This window comes from Macaca mulatta, chromosome 4 (genome assembly GCF_049350105.2).
Source record: "Macaca mulatta isolate MMU2019108-1 chromosome 4, T2T-MMU8v2.0, whole genome shotgun sequence".
Lineage (NCBI taxonomy): Eukaryota > Metazoa > Chordata > Mammalia > Primates > Cercopithecidae > Macaca > Macaca mulatta.
This window is the reverse complement of record NC_133409.1, coordinates 31,694,349-31,712,668: the sequence shown is the minus strand read 5'-3', so window position 1 is coordinate 31,712,668 and position 18,320 is coordinate 31,694,349. Positions and strand designations below refer to the sequence as shown.

General features: G+C 35.4%; 1 pseudogene; it reads right to left on the bottom strand.

Moving 5' to 3' along the window:
- Positions 1-17,266: 17,266 nt before the first annotated feature.
- On the bottom strand, positions 17,267-18,098 carry LOC715988 (small ribosomal subunit protein eS4, X isoform-like; annotated as a pseudogene).
- Between the last annotated feature and the right edge of the window lie 222 nt (positions 18,099-18,320).

The window sequence follows — 18,320 nt, the reverse complement described above, 5'->3', positions numbered from 1 at the left end:
TTCTGTAGATAAAAACTTGTCATTTTTCAAGGTCAACAGTTAGTAAATTACAGAACTATGAGAATGATATTGAATAATAGATTCTAGTACAGCGCTTTTTTTACTGCCCCATCTCTGCCTCCCAGTAGCCACAAATATTTATGCCACTTCGAATACAAGTACCACTGTTTAGAATGAATCTATTAGTCACAGTATCACATGATTTAAGTATGTGTTTTCAAACCAGTTAAAACTGCCTTTGTAGCAAAAATGTTGCCTTAAAATTCTACCAATCATCTTAATTTAGAAGAAAAATTTAAAAAAACGTATTTAACCTCTGTAGAACTGTTTGTATCAGAGGTTGAAATGGTAGAAATCAGAACTTTCAGTTTTCACTAATTAAAAAAAGCGTGAAGGTATGAATGTTAAGTAAAAACTATGAATGTAATGAGGACAAATAATTGAGAACATTCATGTTATAAGAGTCCCAGCTTACAAGAAAATAATTTTATGTCAAAAATATAGTGATATAATAGAAAGATATTATGTTAATTGGGTACTTTTGTTTGAACAGCTTAAGAGCTTAAAACTTCGCTATTTAGTTTTTATTATCTAGGATATTTACATATTGAATTTTACTAAACTTTTCACTTGTACTAATCTTAAGGGACATATTTAATCAATATGCTATTACTTGATATTTGTATAACTACTATAAATAAGATATTATTTTATATAAAAACCTATCAATCAAATCATTTGTAACATTTAAAACATATCAAATAGCAAATTCTGTCAGTCATTATATGAAAATACATAATAATATACAAATAGATACTGGTTTAACTGAAAGGGAGCTAACACTAATATTTATGTTGCTGGTGACATTTATTCTCTAAAAGTTATTATAATATATTTTCCCCAAAATTGAAAAAAAAAATGGAAAAATTGACACATGCAACTTCTTTACTGAATATTATTTTAATACTAATGTGAAAATTTTCTTTGTGCACAAACACTTTTCTTTAGGGTACATTAAAAAAAATCAACCTGAAGAATTCTGTATCTGTTTCACTAGCGATGACAGGTATGTTAATTGCTTGCAGATAACATCTGTTCTAGTGAAATCAAGATGCAGAGTCTGGGTTGGATCTGTGGTGCTAGCAGCTTTCTAAAGCTTTGTCTGGGAGACCCACTGCATGCATTTCACAGACACTCCAGGCAGCTGGAGGGCTTTTTAGTTTTTTTGAGAACCATCCAGCAACTGAAATAAAATCTGCCAGGAATCCTGGGTCATCGAAATGTCTCCCTTTGAGCAGTAGACTCACCTTTGAAGCTTCAAGATATCCACTGACCATGACGCCTGAGCGTGCTCTGGCTAAAGCAAGTTCAGGGTGAGCTGCCAACTGCCTGCATGCAAGAGCAAGTCCCTGACTTCCTTCTCTGTTTACAGAGGAGGGTGAAGGGCCTCTCTAGAAGGGTTAGCAATAGCCTGGTCAATATAATGTCAGATATAAAGAGCCCTTATGCTCAACAGGCCACATTTACAATTTTACAGGGTTCATGGGCTGCAATTGCTTGCCAGATGTGCCTATGGAGTCGCATAACCATGTCATCATGATTGCTCTGGTCTCAGTTCTTTGGAGGCTCTGTATATTTGCATCTCCTTTAAGCTATGATTCACATAGACTCTGATGTACTGTTCCTAGAAGAGCCAACCCCACTCTTCTGTGGAACACATAGCTGTGTTGCCTTTTGTTCTGCTGTAGACACATGGATCAAGGCCTGGAGTGGTCTTTTTTAGTATTTGTAGACCCAGCTGACCATATCAACCAAAGTTGTGAGCATAGGGATCTCACTAGCTCTGCAGGTAGGCTTAAGGTGATGTAGTTAAAAAAATTGAAAAATATATCTGTATTTGTCACAGGTTATATACTTGAGAAAAAAGAGACTAGCGATGGATGAAAACTGAAAAAGGAAACCACATGAGACACATGAGGGAGAGGTGAGAGTAAGAAATGAAATCTCAAGAATAAGGAAAGTGAATATAGTGAGAATATAACTATTAAATAATATAACACGTTTGTATTGTAGTATATAAATTGATTTAAACCATTTAACTCGAAAATCTAGATCCTTATTGTCAATATGAGTGTTTCATATATTTCTGTCATTTTTAACACATTTCACTTGTTTGTATAAGAGCTAATGATATAATGTCTTAAAATAAATACACTCTGATCTTATAATACAGAAGAAATAAGCTCTTTTTGGTATGTCATTTGAGGACTCTTCCTATGTAATAAGCAATATTACAATAGATATAGATAATATTCTTCTCTTCCTATCAATCACTGTCTCAGTCAACTCAGGGTACTATAACAAAATATGGACTAGGTGACTTAAATGACAAAATTTTATTTTTCATAGTTCTAGAGGCTGGGAATTCCAAAATCAAGGTGCTGGCCACTTTAGTTCCTGGTGAGATCTCTCTTCGTGGCTTGCAGAAACCTGTCTTCTTGCTGTGTCCACACATTGTGGAGAGAGGAAGTTCTGGTGGGTTTCTTCCTCTTCCTATAAAGGCACTAATCTCATCATGGGGACTTTACCCTCACAACATCATCTAAGCCTGAATACCTTCCCAAGGCTGTACCTCCTAACACTACCACACTTGGGGTTAGGGCTTCAACATATTAATTTGTGGGAAACAAACATTTAGTCTACAATAATAACCTTTTTTGACATTTTACTACTTATTCAGAAAGAAAGCACAGGAATAATTTTATAGAAACTGAAAATGGGCTACATTTATGAAATAGTTCATGTAAGAATAATTAGCTAATACAGCATACTTTCTTTATATACGGATACAGTCACCCTTGTTTTTCCTATCATCATCTACGAGTAAAAGTTTAGAGCTTATATATTTGTCAATTAGAGAATGATTTTAAAGAAAGAACTGCCAAAAATTTCAGACTAGAAAGCTAAATTGATGAATGAAGCCAAAAAGTAGTAAATGTTGACAGTATAATCATTGAAATGATCAAGAAGGGTAGAGATACTTTTAATTTAAATCCAGTCTATAATCTGGTTTTTAAAATCATTTGGGCCAAGAGATCTTTTTTGATAATTAGATTATTATTTTCAGCTCCTTAAATTCAACCAAATGAAATTACTTTTAACAAATCATTTATTTCAGACTTTTAAAATTAACAATAATTTTGAAAAGATACAGTTTCATTTTAAAGATAGTACATATCAAATATAATTTGTTTCTTTAAAAAGTGCTGTAACCTTTTGTCTTCTAGAATTAGGTAGGTTAGCAAGTCTCACCATGCATGTTAACCCTGTCAAAGTAGCCACTATTTCTCCTCTGTAAAATTTATCCCTCTTCTTGGTAATTATGTGTTCAATGAGTACTTTCCTGCTAGATATTGAGTCCTATAAAGACAGTGGCTTTACTTGTCAGAGGATCCCTACATCCTGGTATAAAGTAGACAGCTACAATTTGATGAGGAAGAGAAAGGGAGGGAGAAAGGAAAGGATGGAGGAATGATGAAGAAGAGAGGGAAGAATAGAGTCACCATGATATCTCCTGTGAATATTAAATCAGTCTGATCTCAGGGATGCTCAATCATCTATCAAGAGAAGGAAAGGAAAGAAATGTCATTTTCTCATAAAATCTGATGTGGAAAGCTATGTATTAAGACAAAAGAGGAAAAAAGATTCAGAGCACAACATAAAACCGAAAAAAGAAACCCATGCTGAAATGTTTTAAAGGAAAACACATGAAGGTCAAAGCAGGTTAAATGCAAGGGTAGGCATGATACGTTAATAGTTTGGATGTATGTCCCCACCAAATCTCATGTTGAATTGTAATCCCCGGTGTTGGAGGTGGAGCCTGGTTGGAGGTGCTTAGGTCATGGGAACAGGTTTCTTTTGACCTGGTGCTATTCTGTTGGATAGTGAGAGAGCATGAGAGTGAGTTCTCGTGAAATGTGGTTGTTAAAAAATCCATGGCCCCTCTCCCCTCCACTCTCTCTTGCTCCTGTTCCCACCATGTGAGATGCCTGCTCCCCCTTCATCTTTAGCCATGATTATAAGCTCCTTGAGGTCCTCACTGGAAGCAAATGCTGGCATCACACTTCTTGTACTGTCTGCAGAACTGTGAGCCCATTAAACCTCTCTTCTCTATAAATTACCCAGTCTCAGGCATTTTGTTATAGCAATGCAACAACAAAATTACATTGATAATACAAGGCATATTTGTGGATTACCATAAAGATAGAGCTGAATGTAGAAAAAGAGTAAATTAAAGAATTCCTTAGATCAATCCAATCATTCTTTAGGTGTGGTCGGTAGACCAGTGCTGGCCCACAAACAGTTTTTACCTGTTCATAATAAGATAAGCACAGAACTTGAAAGTAAGCAGTGAGAAATGTTTATAAAATTTGATAAAATAATTTTGTGTCCATTGAAAATAATGAAGATAGATTTGGGCTTGTGCCTCTACAGTTTAATTTGATTATTTGGTAACTAAGTTACATTTTTATAAAGTAAAATTATTAATTAAAAAGATAAAAAATAAAATGAAAAAGGAAAAAGTTTAAAGGTTTAATAAGTGCCTTCAACAAAGGCAGTCTGAGAAGTACTGCCTTAGACAATGTGTTGGCAGCAGTGCATGGTTTCACAGCTTCTCCTCATCTCTTGTGGATGTATAATTCTACTTGTTTTAAAGCAAATATACACAAATACCCTCTGCAAGCTTTTGCACAATGAAAAAATAATCTTAAACATAACAACTGGGAATTATTTTATAGAGTTTTCTAATTGGTGATGTGTGACAATATATGAAACTTTAAGTAGAATAAATACAGAGGTTTTTGGTTTGGTTTCAATGCATACAGCTAGAGCACTGTCACCAGTGCTCTTTTCTGCTGGTTCAAAGCTCTTTTCTGCTGGATTTTTTCTGTAAATGTTTACATAGAAGTAGACCACTTTTCAAACATTTGCAAATGGTGGTTTGCTATAATATAGATTCAGAAATCTTCCTTTCAGAAAAACTTGGGAGCAGAAATGTTGAGCTTTAAAAAACTGAAAGTCCTTCTCCAATTTTCCCCTTCTGTAACAGCATTCCATATTAAAAGTTCAGTTACACCTCATCTTTTTAAAAAACCTGTTAAACTATATGTCAGACAAGTGAAAATATATTAGGAATAACATAATCAACATTGACTTATGCAACATTGAGCTTAATCAAGTAAACATTACAAGCAGCATTGAAAATTTTTCCCTGATCATGTTATCTCTTATTTCCTTTGCGTATAGGTAAATGTTGGTTTTGTCCATTTCTTTGTTAGTTTTAATAAAGAGGGTGAATCTCATGTCTTTCTGGTGTTAATGTGATGGAATGTGGAGAAAATTCTAACCTTCTGAAGATACTAAACTATCAGGCTCATGATGCTGAATAGCAGGTAACTTTTTTTTTTTTTTAACTACCACGTTCTGAAGGGGCCCAGGGAGCAACTTCCTCTTCCTCAGCTGAGTTGAGAATCAAGTGGAAGACAAACACAGAAGTTAGACAGGAGATGAAAAAGTGACCTGCCTTGCACCTTGCCAGTTAGCTTGCTAGCACTCCCCGGATTTGAACTTCTGACAACAGAACCTGCTCCACCAAACTTACCATGTGAAGGACAGCACATGGGCATTCTTTCTGAGACCTGCAGAGAAAGGAAAGGGAGAGGCTAAGCAGACAAAGGAAAACTCATTCTTCTCAAATCAATCAGATAATGAACTCCTGTTACCTTTAAGAGAAATGAGTGGGTGGGGAGAGAAAAGCAAGCAGTTGACCTCTGGAGGTCCCTAGACTTAAAAACATAAAGCCCGAGGAAGAAAATTCCTCCCCAGCATTAACTATGGACCAGTAATGTTTTTCTATTTATATTCCATATGTAAATATGTCTATGAGGTATTATGTATTGTCTTTGTGCTTTTAAGTGTATTTCTTTAAAAAAATCTGTAACTTTAACCTTAAATAGAAAGGTACACAATGAATTGCTATTTTATACAATGGAGTTCTGATATTAATTCTTGTTCCTTCTCACAAAATAAGTATTAAAGAGTTCTTAGTTTTGGCTAAAATAGTATTGTTAATTGTGGTTGAGTGGTGTGCTTTTTTTGAATTTCCCAATTTTTACTCATTCACTTCTCTATATGGCCCTCTATTCCTTTAAAAATATTTTAAACAGCTTAATTAAGATACGATTTATATACAATTCACTAATTTAAAGTGTACAATTCAATATTTTCAATGCTTCATTTTTTTTTACTATATTCACAGATATGCACAACCATCACCATAGTCAAATTTAGAATATGTCCATCACATCCTAAAGAAACTCTGCTCTCTACATTACCTTCCCTTTATCTCTCCATCCAACCCTCTTTCCTAAGCAACCATCAATCTACTTTCCATTTTTATAGATTTTGTTATTCTGGATATTTCATGTAAATGAACATAGAGTATGTAGTGTTTTGTGACTGGCTTCTTTCACTTAGCATAATGTCTTTAAGTCTTATGCATGTTGCAGCACAGATCAGTACTTTATTCCATCTTATGCTGAACATTATATCTACATAGCACATTTTGCCTACCCATTTAGTCAGTCAATGAGTGTTTGGGTTGTTTCTACAACTTGGCTGTTGTGAATAATTCTTCTATAAACATTCGTGTCTAAGGTGTGTGTCCTATAGATGGTGTATAGTTGGATCTTGATGTTTTGTTTTAAGCCATCTGACGATTTCTGCATTTTGATCAGATTTCTTAATCCATTCACATTTAATGTTTTGTTTGATATAGTTGGATTTATATCTGTCATTTTTACTTTTGGTTTACTGTGTCTCATGTATTTTTCCGTTCTTTTATTTCTCCCTTACTGCTTTCTTCTGCATTAAGTAAATATTTCCTAATGAAGAATTTAAATTATTTATCTCACTATGTTTTTTGAGGTGTGTTGTTGTCATTGCTGTTGTTGTTGTTGTTGTTGTTGTTGTTTTCAGGGATTACTCTAGGGCTTACCATGTATATCTTAATTTACAGAATCAGCTTTCAATATGTACTTGATTCCAGTACATACTGATCTCAGCTTGATCCCAGAGAGACACAGAAATATATTACTCCCATACAACACTATTTTCTCCCCTTCTTTTGTGATATTATTATTATGTCTATTTTATTGATTCATGTTACAAATTCAATAATACATTATTAATTCTAATACAGATTTAATCCTACCCACCTCCTTTGTGCAGAAACATATTGCATTTCTATATTCCTTAGGCCCAGCAATACATTATATACATATTATTTTACACAATGGCTTTTAAATCACTTAAGATATTGTACATTTGCCTTTATCCTGTCTTATATAATTACGTAATTACCTTTACTGTGTTCTTTCTTTTGGTGTGGATTGCAATTATCCTGTAGGGTCACTTACTTTCAGCCTGGAGAACTTTCTTTAATATGTCTTGTAAGACAAGTTGGCTAGGAACAAATTATCTTAGTTTTTCTTTCTCTGGAAATGTCTTGATTTAATTTAATTTTTGAAAGATAGTTTTGCTGAGTATAGAATTCTTGATTGATAGTTTCTTCTTTGTACATTTTCAATATATTATCCCATTGTCTTCTATCCTCCATTTTTTTTTTGTGATGAAAACTCCAATTGTTGATCTTATTAGAATTTGCTTTTATTAATAAGTAGTGAGCCATTTTTGCTTGCTGCTTTCAAGGTTTTCTCTTTGCCTTTGATGTATGTTAAGTAGAAAGTGGACACACTAGGATAATGATAAAAAGTATGTTATAGGAAATATATAAACCAGTGACATAGTCATTTATAATCATTCTCAAGTATTATGTACTATATGGCACTATACTGCACATCTTGGCTTCACTGACCTGAAATTTAGCCTCAATAGCAGATAGTTGTGGGCAAGATGAAATATACTGATGTCTTTCCCTCCAAGAAAGAAAGCCCTCTAATTGGGAACTGGAAGCAGAGAGACCTGTATTCTTGTCTCCACCAGTCTAGAGTGCAGTTTCTATTTCTCTGAGCTGGGGTAGGGAAGGGAAGGAATAATCTTTAAATATAACAGACTTCTACTTTTCTTACATCATTTTGGAGATTTCTTGCATAGATATTTCTTCATTCACAGGACCATTTTAAGAAGTTATAAAGTGTTGATTTTACTGTTTCATAATTTTCACCAGATTCTCTGAGGAAAGCACTGCTGAGCTCCTCAGGCTATCAGGCATGCCACTTCTTCTATTCATAACCTTTATTATAAATGGTATTACACCATCTGAATTCTTCAATAGCTAGGTTTTTATCTTAATATTTTGATGATAAGTTCGGTCATATTATTTTAATTCATTTTTGTTATTATAAAATTCTGTTTAATGATTGCAACATAATTGATTTATTTTCTTTTTGATAGTTTTAGGTTATTTTCATTTTCTTTATTACAAACTATGCTGCAATTAACATTCTTGAACATATCTCTTTGTAATCTATGTTAAAGTCTCTTAAGGTATATATCTAAGATTAGAATGTCTGAGTTTTAGAGAATACATATGCAAATATCACCAAATTGCTTTTCAAAGATCTTACATCACTTTGACCTTCCACTAGTAAGAATACGAGTTCTTATTTTCCCCACATTTTCACCATCACTTGGCATTTTCAGAACTGCAGTCTCATGTAAGTAAACTAATAATTCATTATGGTTTTAATATTCATTTGCTTGATTTCTAGTAAGGTTGATTTTTTTAGTGTTTATTGGCCATTTAGATTTTCTTTTTGTGCACCACATTTTTGGTTACTTAGCATATCACCCATAATTTCTTTCAGCAGTATTTTGTAGTTTTCCTTATCCAGCTCTTTCAACTTCTTGTTTAGGTATGTTCCTAAGTATTTTATTTTTTTGTACTGTTGTAAAAGAGATTGAGTTCTTGATTTGGTTCTCAGCTTTGTCATTGTTGGTGTATAACAGTGCTACTAATTTGTGTACATTGATTTTGTATCCTGAAACTTTACTGAATTCATTCATCAGATCTAGGAGCTTTTTCAATGACTCTTTAGGGTTTTCTAGACATACAATCATACAATCAATAAATAGCAACAGTTCGACTTCCTCTTTAACAATTTGGATGCCCTTTATTGTTTTCCTTTGTCTGATTGCTCTGGCTAGGACTTCCAGTAGTATGTTGAATAGTAATGGTGAGAGTGGACATCCTTGTCTTTTTCCAGTTCTAAGGGGGAATGTTTTCAACTTTTCCCTGTTCGGTATAACGTTGGCTGTGGGTTTGTCATTGATGGCTCTTATTACTTTGAGATATGTCCCTTCTATGTCAACTTTGCTGGGGGTTTTAATCATAATGGGATGCTGGATTTTGTCAGATGCTTTTTTGTGTGTCTATTGAGATGATTGCATGATTTCTGTTTTTAATTCTAGTATGTGATATATCACATTTATTGACTTGTATATGTTAAACAACCCCTGTATCTCTAGTACGAAACCCACTTAATCATGGTGCATAGTTTTTTCAATATGCTGTTGGATTTGGCTAGCTAGTATTTTTGAGGATTTGTACATCCATGTTCATCAGGGATATTGAATTGCAGTTTTTTTATTTTGTTATGTCCTTTCCTGGGTTTGGTATTGCAGTGATATTAGCTTCATAAAATGATTTAGGGAGGATTTCCTTTTTCTCTATCTTTTGGCATAGTTTCAGTAAGATTGGTATCAATTCTTCTTTGAATGTCTAATAGAAATCAGCTGTGAATCCATTGGGTCCTGGACTTTTTTGTTGTTGGCATTTTTTTTTTCTTTTTTTCTTTTTTCTTTTTTTTTTTTTTTTTTTTTTGAGACAGAGTTTTGCTCTTGTCACCCAGGCTGGAGTACAATGGTGCAATCTCGGTTCACTGCAACCTCCGCCTCCTGTGTTCAACCTCTGTCTCTCTTGCTTCAGCCTCCCTAGTAGCTGGGATTACAGGTGCCCACCACCACACCCAGCTAATTTTTGTATTTTTAGTAGAGACATATTATACCATGTCGACCAGGCTGGTCTCAAACTCCTGACCTCATGATCCACCCGCCTTGGCCTCCCAAAGTGCTAGAATTAGAGGCATGAGCCACCACGCTCAGCCAGCAATTTTTTAATTACTGTTTTAACTTGGCTATTTGTAATTGGTCTGCTCACAGTCTCTATTTCTTCTTAATTTAATCTATCATGGTTGTATATTTCTAGGAATTTATCTATCTCCTCTAGATTTTCTATTTTGTGCACATAAAGATGTCTATAGTAGCCTTGAATTATCTTTCGTATTTATGTGGTATTGGTTGCAATATCTCCCATTTTATTTCTAATTGAGCTTATTTGGATCGTTCCTCTTCTTTTTTAAATTAGTTTTATTAATGGTCTATCAATTTTGTTTATATTTTCAAAGACCCAGTTTTTGTTTCATTTATGCTTTGTATTTTTTTGTTTGGTTTACTTTCATTTAGTTCTGTTCTGATCTTTGTAATTTATTTTCTTCTGCTGGGTTTGGGTTTGTTCTTGTTTCTCTAGTTCCTTGAGGGGTAAACAGATTTTCTATGTGTTCTCTTTTATATTTTTTTGATGTAGGCATTTAATACTATGAACTTTCCTCTTAGCACTGCTTTTGCTGTATCCCAGAGGTTTTGATAGGTTGTGCCACTATTATCATTCAGTTCAAATGATTTTTAAATTTCAATCTGGATTTCTTCATTGACTCAAAGATCATTCATGAGAAGATTATTTAATTTCATGTATTTGTATAGTTTTGAGGGTTCCTTTTGGAGTTACTTTTCAGTTTTATTCCACTGTGGTCTGAGAGGATACATGATACAATTTCAATTTTTTTTTTGAAATTTATCGAGACTTGTTTTGTGGTCTATTATATGGTCTATCTTGGAGAATGTTCCATATGCTGATGAGAAAAATGTATATTCTGCACTTGTTGGGTAGAATGTTCTATAAATATCTGTTAAGTCCATCTGTTCTAGGGTATATTGAAGTCCCCCACTATTATTTTATTGCTATCTCATCAGCACATAGTAATAGTTGTTTTATAAATTTGGGAGCTCCAGTGTCAAGTACATATATATATATTTAGGATTGTGATATTTTCCTGTTGGACCAATCCTTTTATCATTATATAATGTCCTTCTTTCTTTTTTTTTCTGTTGTTACTTTAAAGTCTGTTTTGTCTAATATAAGAATAGCTACTCCTGCTCACTTTTGGTTTCCATTTGCATGGAATATCTTTTCCCACCCCTTTACCTTAAGTTGATGTGAGTCCCTATGTATTAGGTGAGTCTCTTGAATATAGTAGATACTTGGTTGGTGAATTTTTATCCATTCTGCCATTCTGTATCTTTTAAGTGGAACATTTAGGCCATTTATGTTCATTAGTATTAAGATGTGAAGCATTGTTCTATGAGTCATACTAGTTGTTGCTTGGATACCTTGTTTTCTTTTTCTTTTTTGTTCCCCATTGTCAGTTATTGTTTTATAGGCCCTGTGAGATTTGTGCTTTAAGAAGGTTTTATTTTGGTGTACTTTGAGGTATTGTTTCAAGATTTAGAACTCCTATATCATTTCTTGTAGTGCTGGCTTGGTAGTGGTAAATTCTGTCAGCATTTGTCTGAAAAAGAATTTATTTCTCCTTCATTTATGAAGCTTAGGATTGCTGGATTCACATTTCTTGCCTGACAATTATTTTGTTTAAGGTGGCTAAAGATAGGACCCTAAACCCTTCTGGTCTGTAAGATTTCTACTGAAAAATCTGCTGTTAATCTAATAGGTTAGATTAACGTATAGGTTACCTGACACTTTTGTCTCATAGTTCTTAAGATCCTTTCATTGGTCTTGAGTTTAGGTAACTATGTAGGTTACCTGATGCTTTTGTCTCATAGCTCTTAAGATTCTTTCATTGGTCTTGACTTTAGATAACTATATAGGTTACCTGATGCTTTTGTCTCATAGCTTTTAAGATTCTTTCATTGGTCTTGACTTTGGATAACCGAATGACTATGTGCCTAGGTGATGATGTTTTGGTGATGAATTTCCCAGATGTTCTAAAAGCTTCTTAAATTTGGATGTCTAGATCTCTGGCAAGGTCAGGTAAGTTTTCTTCAATTATTTCCTCAAATAAGTTTTCAAAACTTTTAAATTTCTCTTCTTCCTCAGAAACACCAATCATTCTTATGTTTGACCATTTAACATTATCCCAAATTTCTTAGAGGTTTTGTTCATTTTTTAAAAAATTCTTTTTTTCATTGTCTTTGTCTGACTAGATTAATTCCAAAGCCATGTCTTCGAGCTCTGAAGTTCTTTCTTCTACTTGTTCTAGTCTATTGTTGAAACTTTCCGCTGCATTTTGTATTTCTCTAAGTGTGTCTTTCATTTCCAGAAGTTGTGATTGTTTTTTCTTTATGGTATCTATTTTTCTGCAGAATTTTTCATCCATATACTGTATTGTTTTAATTTCTTTAAGTTGTTTTTCACCTTTCTCTGGTATCTCCTTGAGTAGCTTAATAATCAATTTTCTAAATTCTTCATCTGGCAATTCAGGGATTTCTTCTTGATTTGGATCCATTGCTGGAAAGCTACTGTGACTTTTTTTTTTTTTTTTTTGGTGTGTTATAGAACCCCATGTTGTCATATTAACAGATTTACTTTTAGAGTTTCTTCTCATTTGGGTAGACTATTTCATTGGAAAGATCTGGAACTCAAGGCCTGCTGTCCAGATTCTTTTGTCCCATGGGTTGATCCCTTGATGTGGTGCTCTTCCCCTTCCCCTAGGGGTGGGGCTGAGAGCCAGACTGCAGTGATTGCAATTGCCCCACCTAGTGGGGCTACCAGGCTCTGGTGCTGAGGAGTATCTGCAAAGAGTCCTGTGATGTGATTCATCTTCAGGTCTTCCGGCCATGGATACCAGCACCTGCTATGGTGGAGGTGGCAGGGGAGTGAAGTAGACTCTTTGAGAGTCCTTGGTTGTAGATATGTTTAGTGTGCTAACTTTCTTGAATGCTGGTTATGCTAGCAGCGAAGTTATCACATGGATAGACTCATGTGTTCGGTTAGCCAGGATGTTGCAGGTAGTGGAATTAGCTGTTGTTTTCTCCTTCCTGGGAGCAGTGTTATTCTGTCGTGAGTTGCTCTAATGGCCTGAGTTGGTTGGCCTCTAGCCAGAATGTGGCACTTTCAAGAAAGCACCAGCTGCAGTAGTAGAAGAGGGATAAAAGCTTGCCCCCTGTTGGCCAGCCCCTGGTTTCTCAGCTGATAGGTTGGACCATAAAACTCCCAAGAGTTTCTGTTTATTGTGTTTGGCTAGCAGAGTGAGTAGAGAAATGCCATCAGGTCATGGCAGGATTAGGTGGGTCTGAGGTCAGACTTTCTTTGGGTGGGGCTTGCCACAGTCACTGTTGGGGTTAGGGAGATGGTTCTCAGGCCAATGAGGTTATGTTCCAGAGGGGATTATGGCTGCCTTTTCTGTGTCATATAGTTCACCAGGCAAGTGGAGAATAGCTGGCAGCAAAAGGCCTCACCTATTTGCCATGCAGTTGGTGAGATAGTCTTGCTCCCACAGTGTTCTGCTAACGGTGCCAAGTTTATATCAAGGCAGCATGCATACAGGACTCAGAGCTTGCCCCAGACCATAATCTTCCCTGCTGAGAAAGCAAGCATGGCTTTCAGACTTCATCTCTGCCTGTCTGCTTACAATGTTAGTGGCTGCTCCTGCACTCGAATCTGCAGCAGTTCTCATTCTCCCCTCCAGATTCTGCTCAAGAAAATTCATGCCCAGTGGAAATTATTATAAAAACACAGTTGGAAGCTTCTTTCACCCTGTGGCACCTCCCTAATTCTGCTGGCTGCCTTACCTGAGGCCCCCTGTGAGATATAGTCAGGGATGGCCTCCCTGGACTCGAGCTGGAGACTGGAAGTACTTACAAGGCTCTTCTTACTGCTTCTAATTTTATATTTTGTGTGACCCCCTAAATTAATTTCAGCTCTCGGTAACATTAAATCCTTTTCCCATGATCTGGATTTTCAGATTCACCAGTGGAGATGTGTGTTCTGAGGCTGGTTTTCCCCTTGCATTTTGGGAACTCATAGTTTTTCACCTGTCTCATGAAGTTTGCAGCAGTGTGCTGGTTTTTTGAAAGAATCTGTGAATTCTTTTGGTTTTCCTGGTACATAGTTGTGGTGGTTCTTGGAGTAAAAATTCATGATGTGTGTCTCCACCCACTATTCTGTCCATTCAAGTGGGAGTTGCATGTTAGTCCTGTCTCTTACCTGCCATCTTCCTCCCCCACTTAGCACATGATCTATACTAAAAATGTTTATGTGCCCTTGAAAAGAATGCATACAGTTGGCCCTCTTCCATATTTGTGGGTTCTGCATCCACATATTTAATTAACTGCCAATCAAAAATATTTGGGAAAAAATACAATAAAAATAACAATGCAATGACAACAAATAATAGAAAATTTTTAAAAATAACAATATAACAACTACTTACATACTATTTTGATTGTATTAGGTATTTAGGTATTACAAGTAATTTAGAGATAATTTAAATATATAGAAGTGTGTGTAGGTTATATGAAGATACTAAAATATTTTATATAAAGGGCTTGAGCATCTGCAGATTTTGGTATCTGTAGGGCATCATGAAACCCTCAAATTCCAAGGAATCACTGTATTTTGCCCTCGTTGGGGACATAATCTAAACACATCAGTTAGGTCGAGTTGGTTTATAGTGTTTTTTAAACTTCTATATCCTTCCTGAATTTCTATCTTATTATTCTATCAAGAAAAGAACCTTGAAATATTATCCAACTTTGCACTTTTCACAATGTTTTATTATGTTTTATCTAGAATGCAGTTAAGTTATTTGGAATACAATTGCTTTTTTGAGACTTGATTTCAAGCTTTCTTAGGTCAAATGTAGGACAGTTTTTATAGCTAATTTAGCCCCACCTCTAAGATAAAACTTTTTTCTAATGGGTGGGAACACAAACTATTTCTGACTCTATGTATGGTGGAGGATTGTTATACTTCTTTCTGACCATTCTTTCCATGAGCTGGATAATTTCCTCACTATAGACAAACATATTCAGCCAATGACTCAAGAAGACCTTCTGTCATTCCCTGGAATTCTCTCTGTCTATATATTTGTATATTATTTGTATATATTTATATATGTTATTTCTTTAGTATTTGTGGATATTTAGTCCCACAATTGCTAGCCACCTTGTCCTGCCCATACTCCAGACTCTGTCTCCTCAATTCGTTGAGATCACTGGGGTCTCTTTGGGTTTCCACTTTCTGTACAACAGCCTGGAAACGCTCTAGACAGTGAGTTGAGGCACTTATAGACTAAATTTCATTTGTTTGCAGGTTGTCTAATATCTAAAAAGCATTGTGTCTTATCTTTTCTATTTGTCTTACTTGTTAAGGTGGGAGAGTAAATATGGTCCCTTTTCTTATATTATGGCCAAAAGTATAAGTCTCTTAAGTACCTACTTCTTAAATATATACAGAAAAGTAAGGATAATCAGATATCTTATCCTTAAGAAAATCTATAACGTGGAAGGAAGGAAGGAAGGAAGGAAGGAAGGAAGGAAGGAAGAAAGAAAGGAAAGAGAAGGGAAGGGAAGGGAAGGGGAGAAGGGGAGGGGAGGGGAAGGGAAGGGAGGGGAAGGGAAGGGAAAGAAGAAAGAAAGAAAAGAAAGAAAGAAAGATCTATTACGTGAAAGAGAGAGACAAACTGAAAATTAAAACCTAGTAGAACCAGAACTAATGCAGAAAAAAGAACTTTAACAAATAAAAAAGTATAAATCAGCCTTAGGGAGTAACAAGGTGATATAATACATCTATAAACATCTAAGAAAGAGGAAAATGATGAAATTGCAAATATGATAGACAATTATAATTTGAAATTTTAGCAGAAATGTTAAAAAATAAAACCAAGTTAATATTTCAGGAAACAAAACAAATTAATTGGAATAGAATAAAAGTGATAAAATATTCAGAAAAATCAATCCAGATGTCAACCATCAGATTATTAGGTATTCCAGAAAGAAAAAAGATAAAACATAAGGAAAAAAATCATTAAATGTATAGAGTGAAGATCTCATATGTGAAGAGAGTGATAATTTAATTTCAAATGCCTAATTTTTAGTTTCATTTTTAATATTTTATTTTAAATTTCAACTTTTATTTTAGATACAGGGCGCATATATGCAGGTTTGTTACATGGGGATATTGCACAATGCTGAGGTTTGGGGTAAAGATCCCATCACCCGGGTAGTAAGCAGAGTACGCAATAGGTAGTTTTTCAACCCACACCCTCCTCCCTCACTCCCCCTCCTAGTAGTCCACAATGTCTATTGAGCCCATATTTATGTCAATGTGTGCTTAATGTTTAGCTCCTAAATGTAAGTGAAAACATGATATTTCTGTTCCTGCATTAATTCACTTAGGATTATGTCTTGCAACTGCATCTATGTTGCTGCAAAGGACATGGCTTTATTCTTTTAATGGTTGTGTAGTATTCTATGGTGTATACATACCACATTTTTTTAAACTAATCTACCATTGATGGGCACCTGGGTTGATTTCATGTCTTTGCTATTGTGAATAGTGTGGCAATGAACATACAAATGCATGTGTCTTTTTGGCAGAACGATTTATTTTCCCTTGGATACACACCCAGTAATGGGATTTCTGGGTAGTTCTGTGTTAAGGTCTTAGAGAAATCTCCAGACTGCTTTCCATGGTGGCTGGGCCAATTCACATTCCCACCAATAGTGTATAAGCATCTGTTTCTTCCACAGCTCACCAGCATCTGTTGTTTTTTGACTTTTTAGTAATAGCCATTCTGACTGATGTGAGATGATATCTCATTGTAGTTTTGATATTCATTTCTTTAATGATTAGTGGTGATGAGCATTTTTTCATATATCTTGGCTGCTTATATGTCTTCTTTTGAGAATATCTGTTTGTTCCCTTCTCCTATTTTTAAATGGGGTTATTTTACAACCATCTGATCTTCAACAAGGCTGACAAAAACAAGGGGAAAGTATGCCCTGTTCAATAAATATTGCTAGGGTAACGGGGTAGTCATATGCTGAAGACTGAAGCTGGGCCCCTAGTTTTCACTGTACACAAGTTTTTTTTTTTAGTCATGCTGAATTATTTTAAATTATGTACAAAGATGTAGCAAGTCACCCAGAGACCATTTAACACACTGTTCTGTTCATCCACCAGTCTCTTGTCTCTGTCTTTAGCAAAAGTGAGGTGGACACCCTTTCCTCGGGGAAGAGAAGCCCTTAGTTTGTTGCCCTTGACAATAACAAAAAATGTTGGAAAGCCAGGTGGCAAAGCTGCTGCCATTGGCGTCTTTCACGTGAACCATGGCAAAATATCCAGGGTGCCTCTCTCTGTTGGTGATCACACCAATTCTTCCCAAGTTAGCACCTCCAGTTACCATACACTGGTTACCAGCATCAAGCTTGATGAAATCAGTATCTTGCCAGTCTCCAAATCAATCTGAATGGTTTCATTAACCTTGATGAGGGGATCAGGGTAGCAGATGGTATGAGTATCATGAGTCAACAGATGAGGGATTCCTTTTGTGCCCACTAAGATTTTTCTCACTTTGCATAACTTGTACTTAACCTCCTCAGGTGTAATATGATGTACACCAAAGCAACCCTTGGTGTCACAGAGCAGACAGAAATTGTCTCCCTTGTCAATGCTGATGACATCCATAAATCTAGCATGGTGGGTTATATCAGTTTGGATCTTGCCATCTATCTTAATGAATCGCTGCAAGCAAATCTTCTTCATTTCTTCTCAGGGCATACTTAAGTCTGTTCCTTAGGAAAATGATGAGGGAGAGACACTCTCTCAGTTTATGAGGACTGGTGGATTGACAGGGAGCAAATACACTGGTCAATGTATCCAGCATCCAGTACTTTGGAGCTGCCACCCCCTTCAGATACTTTGTGGGACCAGGAGCCATGGCTGCATTAGGCATGGAAACAGCCAAAAAATAACTCAAAATGGGTGAAAGATTTAAATGTAACACCTCAAACTGTAAAATTCTAGAAGACAAATTAGGAAATACCCTTCTTGATATTGGCTTTGACAAAGAATTTTTGGCTAAGTCCCCAAAAGCAGTTGTAACAAAAACACAAATAGACATGTGGGGCCTAACAAAACTAAGAAGCTTCCGCACATAAAA